Genomic DNA, 10111 nt, shown 5'->3' on the forward strand with positions numbered 1-10111 from the left:
TGATACAGACGCTCCTCACCGAGGCCTCGTTCTCATCAAACTCCGCAGCCCGAAACCCATGTCATGTGACCCGTTGTTCAGTTCTCTGTTGTGACTAAATCAAAATCTTTATCTTAATTGCTTCTTTCTCGTACTCCCAAACAGTTCACGCTTTGATCGCTCAGTAAAATTACAGTGATTGCATTATAAAAACAGCACGTGAAAAACAGAGTATTTGTCAGGAGTGGGGTTCGAACCCACGCCTCCAGGTGGAGACCAGAACATTCGCGTTTACTAGGAAGCGGCTTTCTCGCCTTAAGTCTGGCGCCTTAGACCACTCGGCCACGCTGACAGCCCTGCAGTACTCTCTCCATATGCCAGATAAACAGCTGTATTTCGGAATAAACTGACTGACTGTTTTGTTGAGCGGGTATACGTATAAACACACTCTATATCCTGGGATTTTAAATGAATATGGACGTGTTGCATTTTCTCAGAATGCCGAGCATGTGCGGAATCAGAGCGTACAGCATCACAGCACTGGAATTGTGCTGCACTCCGTTCAGGCCATCCTCCAGAGAAAGGATGACGCGGATTCGGAGAGTGTGCAGAAGAGCATCACCAAGATGCTACCTGAATTAGACGGTTTGTGCACTAACCAAAATTTGGACAACCTTGTTCTTTTTCTCTGGAGCATCGGAGGTGAGGGGGAAATGACACTTTCCCTTTTCCACCGATGCTGCCTGTCTGCTGCGCTTCTCCTGGCATGCTCAGCTATTCAATATAGAATAGATTTTAAAGTGAAATGATTGGTTGTCGGAATATTCAATGAATGGGCACGTGAGCGTACATTATGCCCTTTTGATCAATAGTCTGATTGTTGATGGGTAGTAACTGTTCTTGAACGTGGCCGTGCGAGTCCTGAGGCTCTTGTACCGTCTATATATATATAGTTTTGTTAGTCTCGAAGAATGCGTCGTTAGCTGATATATAACTACAACATTTCTCACTGGAAAGCAAACGGGGATTAAGTCTCCACAGATGCCGTTCTCTAATGTTTAAAGTGTTTGCGCAGATTTAGGGCTGCTTCGGCATATATGGGTGACAACTGATTTACGATGCGAACAGCTTACATAGGAATTATGGAACTGTATTCACAGATCCCTCTGCTCTCCCTCATTCCTCAATTCCCTAACAATTATTGTATATATCTACCCAGGTAGGTCCGGCCAAAGTGCAGTGGCTCTTGATCCCATCTGGATGGAATGTCACATTAGATTCCAACTGCAAAATGTTCGGTCCGTTTTTCCAGCTGTTTCACTGACGATGAAAGTTTTCATAAACTGCTTCGCTGTCCACTCACGCTATGAAACCCAGGTATCATCTGCAAATCAGGTTTCTCATGTTACAATTGACTTGTATATCCTGTTCCTTAGACTGTTTCTCAATAAGTTTGGGGCGCACACAGATTTGGGAGTGTCTCTGGATTTGAGGTGCATACTAATTTGATTTGCGGGCAGTTTGCAGATTTGGGGGTGTACACATATTTTGTCATTTCTTGAAAAGGTTTTGGGATAATCTATTTTTCTAGTCGGTGTGTACACGGGTTTCAAGTTGTACATAGACATGAGGGCACACACGGATTTGGAGGTGCGCACGGATCTCAGTGTTCTTACAGATTTGGTGTGTCGGCGGATTTGATGGTGTGGCGAATCTGAAAGTTGTTCCATTTATCGATAAAGCAACATAAATATCATTGAAATTGCGCTCTTATTTAGTGACGTGAACAGATTTGGAGATGCACACGTATTTGGTGATGTGTCCGGATTCAGCGGTGTATCGTCTAATACAGAGATGTACACTGATTTGACGATGTGTACAGATTCAGCGGTGTGTTGTCGAATACAGGGGTGCACACTTATTTGGGGATGTGCATATATTTACGGGTGTATAAGCCAATACCGGGATGTTTACCGATCACGGGCTTCTCACAGATTAGTAAGTTTTTGTCGATTTGGAGTTGCGACGCATCTCAAGGTTGTTTCATTTATAGATACTTTTAAAATAAATGCACTTTGAACTTTCAACAGTAATCTTGTTATTCTATGCTGCAACCTGCTATTTTGTGAACCGTTTGAAATAGCTTTTGCTCCGCATATGGTACGCCTGGATTTGGAGTTGCTCACGCATTCCGGGCTGAGCGCCGATTTTTAATGTTGAGACCCATTTCCTTACCCAGTTATATTCCGGCTCGACCTAGTCCTAAAACTGCTGGAGAAAGTGCGGAAAGGACAGAAGCTGTTTTCTCCCGGTAGGCATTAGTTTTTAGGGCCAAGTGCTCCGGTCACATTTTGTCACTCTGCAACCTTATCCTTCAATCTCTTTGAATTATGGAGGACAGCAGGAAATGTCTCTCTCCAGCAGACTTCATCATGATCATCATGACTCCAGTATTTCTAATTTTTTTTTAATGATTCTTAATTGTACACGCGATTTTTTATGTTTTATCGCCGAGCAGCAGTGAAATATCTGTTTGGCCTTGCAGAATTTGGAGATGCGCACGGATATGGGGGTGTTTTATCAAATAAGGGGGTGCGCACTTATTTGGAAAATGCGCAGATTCAGGGGTGTGGAGGCAAATACGGGTCTGCAAACAGTATTATGGAGTGTACGTGGATTTGGCGAGTCGCGTAGATTTAAAAGTGATTACCTGAGTATTTACCGAAGTGTTGGGCACGGATTTGGTGATGTGCGCAGATTTAGAAGTATGTTTAGAAGGGTTCACACAGATTTGTGTCTGTCGCCCTATCTGCAGTTGAAATAGCATTTTGGTGTGCGTGGGGATTTTAATGTCAAAACAGCCATTTGCTGAATGGTTTGAAATGATTCTTGCTCTGGAAAAATGTAATATATGTGGTGTGTCAGCGTGTTTGGAGAGCTCACTGATTTGCTGATATGCGCAGATTTTGGGATGTGTTTTCAAAGATGGGCGTGCACATTTGGAATACATATAGATTTGGCTGTGTTTGGCGGATCAAGGTTTGCGCACGAATATTTGCCTGCGTGCGGATTATTAATGACGAGGATGCCATTTTCACATCTATCTGAAGTGATTCTTGCTCTGGGAAAGTCTGATGTGCATGTGGGAATTTCAGCAGGTTTGGGGTGCGCACTGAATACGGATTGCGCATATTTAGTTTATGTCAGCGAAAACGGGAGTACACACGGTCTTGGGGAGGGCATGAACCCGGGGATGCGCACGGATTTAGGTGAGTTCTCAAAAATGGGTTTGCACACGCACTTGCACACGTGCGCTGATTTAGGGGTGTGTGTTCCAATATGGGGCTGCGGATCTATTTGTGGTTTGTCGACGAATATGGGAGTAGCAAAGTTTTCGTGGGTGTATATGATGGTTCAGACGGATCTGGCTGCGTCGGACCTTCGGATGCGTGCGGTTAATTTAATGTTCAGGTCGCCATTTTGTGTTTGGAGTGAATCTTCGTCTGGATAATTTAATGTGCATTTGGGAATATGCGCAGATTTGGGGGGTGCACGTGGATTTTAGTGATGTGCGCATTTCTAAGGGGTCATTTTAAATATGAGTGTGCCCACGAATTTGGGTGGCAACCAGATCTGGGTGTGTAGACCAATCTGCAAACGGATTTTAGGGGGCGTGAGAGCTTTTATTGTCGGGACAGCCATTTTCTGCTCTGAACCAGATCTTTGTAATAGCTGGCTCACTACGTTACGTATTAATCCAGGTTCGAAGTACGTCTGTCTTAAGTGTTGCACACCTTTTCTGACATAAACTGACGTCGGCTTCGGAGCCACCGGGATCATTAACTGGGTCCAGTTTGGCCTTCATTTTGGCGTTCATTGACCTCGGCTCTGCCTTTTATTCGATACTACTTGCTCACCTAAAGTTTTAGTTCCTACTCCATCCCCCAACCCCCAATAGCAGGCTTGCGCATTCAACATGTTAATGCCCGGGCAGCTGCATCAAACTCCCCAGTTAGAATATTAAATCCCTTTCGGTACAGGTGTAAAACCCGTGCTCCTTACACCAGTCACACCAAACCTGGAAGAGAGTCCAATAATGTGTGTATACGATGACCTCCTGCAAAAATCGTCAGCCACTCATTTACCTGGACTTCCTTAGCATCTCTTCCCTCGTCAGATCACTAATCCTGAGTTGCTCGTTCTTAAGTCATGAGCCTTCGGAACCACTAAATTAACTTATTTGGAAATGTTGGGGGATCTATAGGCTTGCATAGCACGACTCCCCTGTTCCTCCACACTGGGATCAAATCTACCATATGTACTCTGTAATTCAGTTTCACATTTTATTGTATATGAAATTTTTATTGCGATGAAATTCTACGCTGTCCACATTGATTCATTTAGAGTTGAAGCGAAGAATAATGAGCCACGGCGCCCAGTATGCTCAATTATACCCCAGCCTAATCGCTAAGTTGCGTTCTTTTTTTATGTTTACCTTGTGAGAAGACCCATAAATATCACAGAGAGGACGTACAAATTAATTCCAGAAGAACATCGGATTGAACTCCGATTTCCATTGCCCCGAGCTGGAATCGTCTAGTTCTAACCGCTATGCTACGTGGAGCCCCAAACTGCAAGTTACCAACCCACATATACAGTTCTTCTTTCAAGTCATTTACAAATATCAGATAAATATCTGTTATTTGTGAAGTGGGGTGCCGTGCGCAATCATAATCGATTGATAACGGACGTGCAAGTACAGAGAAACATCGGGAAATTCCAGGAAGACCTTCTTCGTTGCTGCTGCTGCTTTGAGGTCCGGGACTCTGCTGGGAAGAACAGGCCCCCAGTCGTCGGGGTCGCGTTGCCGATGGCTGTTCGCGGGGCCGACTTAATACGCTCGGCAGAGGATGGTGCTCGGAGAAGCTGTGCCGGTGGGGATCGTCGTCGGCTCGGAGGTTCGACGGACTCAGGTCTCTTTCGATTTGTGCTGCTGGTTTCGACGGAGCTTCCATTGTGTGCTGCGTCTGCGAAGCTGAGTCGGGCGGCGCCTTGGAAGTCCATAGCGGGGGTATTCCCTTCTGCCGGCGGCGTGGGATGGCGAGTCTGTCGGGACCCTGGGGACTTGTTGAAACTGTGTGGTGATTTCTTTTGAACATACAGTCCTTTAACATCTTGGTCTATTTTTTACTGTGCCCATAGTCTGTATTTTTATCAACTATGCTATTGTTTGCACTGTTGTAACTATATGTTGCAACTATGTGGTTTTGTGAAGGTCTTGTAGCTTTAGTTTTTGGTCTTGTTTTTGTCTGGGGGATTTGGAGCTCCTTTCCGGGGAATGCGCTAAGACGGTAGCGTGATATTAATACGCAGCAGCCTCTCCAGACACTGGATTGGGGATTGCCAAATGTTACGTGGATTTTCTGGTGTAATCTGTTTTGTCAAATGCTTTTGTGATATCATTCTGGAGGAACATTGTCTCATTTTTTAACTGCATTGCATTTGTGGTTTCTAAATGACAATAAACTGAATCTGAATCTGAAAGCAAGGTTACAGAACACATCTTTTGGAAACGCCCCATCTACTGCCAGCCCGATACTCACCATGGCTCCCGACGTTCTGGATCGAGCTATTGTGGGGGCACTTGTCAAACGCCTCACTCAATTCCATACACAGATCATCCATCTCCTTAATTTGTTTTGTCACTCTCTCAGAAAGTCATACAGATGCGTAAGGTATGAACTTCCCCTCACAAAGCCATTTGATTGCATGTGATTCTGCTTCTATAATTATTTGTCAAACCTATCGTGAAGAATCCCCTTCAAACTGTTAGCCTCCATAAATGGCAGAAGTCACTGTTTTACAATTCCCAGGATTATCCTTACTACTTATTACCCGTCTTAACCAAGCTTATATTTAGAGCTTATACTTCGATATTACCCGCTCACGATTAAAATTAATAAACATCATGGACCAGCCTCTGAAGGACTCAGATTGATACCTCAATTCAGCTTTATCTGGTGAATGTAACATCTGAATACAAACTGCCGCTACTCCCAACATCTTTCTAATTGTATATATAATTTGTCCCCGATCCTGTTTGTTTAGAGAGAACATTCAATTTCCCAGTTGCGTCAATTCAAAATTAACTGAACCTTTGTACAATTAAATATCAAGTTTCTGTTTCTATAACACTGTCCTTTTCAACCATATTTCGTTTTTTCTTTGTCCAGGGTCAGTTCTGTGTTGGCATAGTCGAATATCTCGCTGACACTGACTAAGATTAGACCAATCAGAAGCAAGAGACAATCTGCAGACTCTAGAATTCCAAAGTGCTGGAGGAGCTCTGCAGGCCAGGCAGCATCTGTGGACAAGTGGAAACTGTGGACGTTTTGGGCAGAGACCTTTCAGCAGAATTGGATTTATTTTCCTTTCTCTCCAATTCTGCTGCCTGAGCTGAAGACTTTCGCCAGCACTTTGTGTCGGATTAGATCATATCTGTTCCTATTTCGCTTCGCTGTGTCTTTTGTTCTTGGGTTCACAGCATCGCCTCGTCCACCCAACACCACTCCTCCACCTTCCCTTTGAAAGCTAACATTCTGTTACTGGAAATTAGTCCAAATCGGAAAACAGGAGGATAAAATACAGGTAGGGACAGAGGAGAAAATCAGCGTGAAGTAAAGGAAGGGTAATGATGGGAGCAGGAGTGGTTAATATCGACGAAAGTATACTCCATATCAAGCTGTTTAGTCAGAATCGGGAAGAAGGGTTGTCAGGTTCGTCTCAAGGCACAACTTAAGCGGGACGCGGGTGAGATGCAAAGGGGATTTTTCTGGGTTGCTGAGTCTAGTGGTGCCGTTGCGATCGACTGTACATATTTGTTGTGTAACTGTAAGGCAACACACACAAAATGCTGGAGCAATTCAGCAGATGGATGGCAACGTTGGGAAAGAGTAAACATTCAACTATTCGGGCCGAAAACCTTAATGATTTTGTGTGTGTTGTTTTGTATTTTCAGCATCGACAGATTTTCTCCTGCTTTGTTGGAAACTCTGTTGATCATATTGTTTCCGTTTATTACAATTGGGAGTACAGAATAGGAGCGTGAAGGCAGCTGAATTGTACAACTGCATAGCATTTATTTCTATATTTTAATGAGTTTCAAAATCCGATTCACTGGGTATTTCACCACATTCTTGAGATCCTCTCGGAATTTGCTCTGGGTCAGGGCGTAAATACACGTGTTAGTGCAGGAACTGAGGATCTGCAGCATTCCCGCTGTCTCATCTATAATGTAAACGGGATTCATGACAGAATAATAAACAAAACTCTTTGAAATCCGTTGATAGATGAGAAATACCAAACGTGTTCCCCACAACAATATGAAACTGCCGGTTATGCTGAAGAGCAAAACGATGGAATTCCGTCGGTTCTCCATCTCCCGGTCCTTGTCATTCTCTCCACTCTTTTGTCCCCGGAGCCCCCTGCGGGCTCGACTGACCACCAGAATCCGCCTGGCTGTCAGAATATTGAAAAGCAAAATCAGAAAGAATGGTACACAAGGGGTAAAAATGCGGTAAAACATGTCAAATACCACCCATGAGGGAGAGTTTCTGTAGCTCGGTGTAAGAACACAATACCAGGGTATACCATCAATTATTATCATAGGCTCGTATACAAAGCCCCAGGGAACACATTCTAAACAGGCCAGCACACTCACTGTCCCGATAACCATAGCCGCCGTTCTCTCGGTGCAATATTTTGTTTTCAGCTTCTCACAGCAAATAGCCACAAATCGATCGACGGTGAAAGAGACAGTCAACCAGACAGCGGCAGTAGTGCTCGCATGAATCAGCCATCTAGCGATACAGCACACAGGAGTGATGAACAGGAATGATCGGCGAAAATAAAGCCAAGCAGTCCACATCAGGAGCGGTAGCGAGATAACGACCAGGAGATCGGCCGCAGCCATTCCCACCAGGTAGAGAGTTACACATTTGGAGAGACCGCACTTATCCCGGGACAGGATCACAATCGCCATCAAGTTCGCTGAAGAGAGAGGGGGGAAATAGGAAATTGAGAAAATACTGTAAAACCCATTGCCGCAGTTTTCGGGGATCATGTAATATTCCCATTTTATTGTTGCATTCAACGGTAGAAGGGTGAAGAGAGGGTCAAGAGCTAGCTGAGTTTACACATTAAAGTAAAGTCAAATGATTTAAATTCTGATTCCTTTCTGATGACCAAAAATATAATGAAGCAGCAGACAGATAAAACTATGTGCCCTCGGAGTCAGTACTGTTTGGAACATTTTTATCGGCTTCATCCGCGTCTGATATGAATGAAATGAATCAATTCGGACGCCGATGGCGGGATTTTTGCATTAAACAATCATCAACTTCCCTGCGACTCCCTGTCAGCGAGAGAATAGCCGAAGGACACAACAGAAACTGGAATTCCCGGAACCACTCATCCAGACAAAAATAGAATATGTGGGAAAGCAGTTAACGTGTATTTTCTGAGCTGTTTTCAGAGAGCCCCCATGACACGACTTTCCCTTACTCTTTCTATACAAGCTGCCTGAGGCTTTGTGTTTCCAGCATTTCCCGTGTTTGTTTCCTATTCCAGCATTTGCCACCTCGCCGACTTTACAGCAGAACTTTGACTGAGGCAGCAGTCACAGCCTAGTCTGATACCGCCTCTCAGATAGACTTGACGCCCCCGACTGAATCCATCACAGGGAAGCCGGGAGAATAATTCAACATCCAGTAGCAGGCACTGTGACACAGTCAGATGTCTGTAGCGGTGTCAATGTGGATATATTATAATATATTTCACAGTATTTATAGTTATATGGATAATATAATACATTTCACAGTGTTGGTAGTTATGAATCAACACGTCGGTTTTGTTAATTGATCATTAATGACGTCATTGTGTTGTCCAGCAACTGCTTCACTTTCTGTCACACGGCTCACTTTTACTGAAAATCCTCAATCTTCCTGCTGCAACAGGGAGCTCCTCAAATTTGCTGAATCGTTACCACTAATCGATTGTTTGATCCTGACACTTACCTCACACAACCGCTCATATACCAATGCAGACAATCAATTAGCATCATCTCCGCGGCAGTACAAACACAATATTTACAAATGCAGTGTAGTTGCTTCGAGACCAATAGCACAGAGACCCGCGCATCACGTTATTGAACACAAACCGCTGGAAGATATCTGCCTGTCCCACTGAGGTCTTCCGATGTTGGCGGATTCGCTGAATTCTTACAGCGGTTTATTTTTAGATCCAGATATCAGAATCCACAGTCGCTGGCTTTGATTCCATTCCTAGAATGCCGAATACTAGGACTGGACATGAGGTTGTGGAAACCAACGACAGAAACAATCACTATATTGGCATTAATTTCAATTCCCCACTCCCCAACGGCAGCTGATACCGCAGCTTACCGAGAATTCCAAAGGCTGAAATAAAAGGATAGTAAACTTCTCCTATCCGCAAAAGGACTGGATAACCCATTTCCGTGATAAACTGCCAATTGCGTTGCTCCTGAATTCACAGCTCCTTCAGAAACTCTGAGCTAATGTATTCAAAACGGCCTTGATTTATAGGAATGATCAGTCTCCAGAGACACGGTTATGCCGCTGACTGACTACAGTCACTTGAACAATCATGGTGATTCAAAACCTTTCATTGTCTCTGATGTAAATACTGGGCCGACAGAGACTAGTACTTCTAAATTCCTAGGCATTTCCTCAGCGGTTGCTCACCTAGTGGAAAGAATGTCGGGTCTCCATTGACAAACACCCGAAGCAGCCACATTTACAGATACCTTTTTTTTTGTCCGCCAAATATCAATTTGTAAAAAGAGTTCAACGACACGTCCGACGCCTAGCTTTTCTCCCTGTAGTTTTCCATATTCAATACTATAGCTGTGGCTTCCTTTTATGCCCCCTCTTTTACTTTTAGTTCGGCTATGACTACACTTGTCAGCCACGGTAGTGTCCTTCCTCCCTTTGAAAATGTATCATTATTTTCCTTTCCTGCAAATGTTCCTTTCCACTCAACTTTTGCCAGTTCCCCTCCCATGCCATTGTAATTTCCTTTATTCCACTGACAT

At 44.1% G+C, this 10111-nt stretch overlaps 1 non-coding gene across 1 annotated transcript; it reads right to left on the reverse strand.

Annotated features, from left to right (window-relative positions):
* Positions 1–215: 215 nt before the first annotated feature.
* On the reverse strand, positions 216–331 carry trnal-uaa (transfer RNA leucine (anticodon UAA)). Its single transcript has 2 exons — positions 294–331; positions 216–261 (listed from the first exon to the last, which is right to left on the reverse strand). It is a non-coding gene; the product is annotated as a tRNA-Leu (tRNA).
* Between the last annotated feature and the right edge of the window lie 9780 nt (positions 332–10111).

Source organism: Hemitrygon akajei, unplaced genomic scaffold (assembly GCF_048418815.1).
Source record: "Hemitrygon akajei unplaced genomic scaffold, sHemAka1.3 Scf000106, whole genome shotgun sequence".
Classification (NCBI taxonomy): Eukaryota; Metazoa; Chordata; class Chondrichthyes; order Myliobatiformes; family Dasyatidae; genus Hemitrygon; species Hemitrygon akajei.